Below are 508 nucleotides of genomic sequence, written 5' to 3'. Positions count from 1 at the left end.
TCCCTCTCCAAGACAGCTGGAGACTGTAATATGTAATAAATGCATAATTGCATTATGAATGCAATTCAGCCTCCTTCTGGTACAATCAGAAATAAAGGACTAAATAGGCAGGTATTTCTGACTTCTCAGCTGGCGGCGGTAGGCGAGGCGCGCCCAAAGCCTACGCACCCTCAGCAGGATTCCTGGAGTGCCGCCGAGTCGCAGCAGACGCCGGGAAACGGGAGCTTGCTGGCATCAGGGTGCACACGGTTAGGGGCACGGCAAAGCCGCCGTCAAGTACACGGTGTAGAAAACCAGAGGTGATCTCTGAGGCCTCAGCAGTTCAGGAAGAAGTGACTTCCAAACAGGTTACGTCAGAGAGGGAGAGCACGAACGCTTTTGTGCCGTTACAGCTAACGGCTGTTTGCACAGACCTGTGTAAGGGGACAGCTACTAACACAATGCAGTTTGGGCGTGCCTAGCGTGCAAGTCAGGCCCATGACAGTGCAGCAGGCAAACTGACAAAACA

This window comes from Eurypyga helias, unplaced genomic scaffold (assembly GCF_000690775.1).
Source record: "Eurypyga helias isolate BGI_N326 unplaced genomic scaffold, ASM69077v1 scaffold14422, whole genome shotgun sequence".
In the NCBI taxonomy this organism is placed as follows: Eukaryota; Metazoa; Chordata; class Aves; order Eurypygiformes; family Eurypygidae; genus Eurypyga; species Eurypyga helias.
This window is presented reverse-complemented; position numbering follows the sequence as displayed.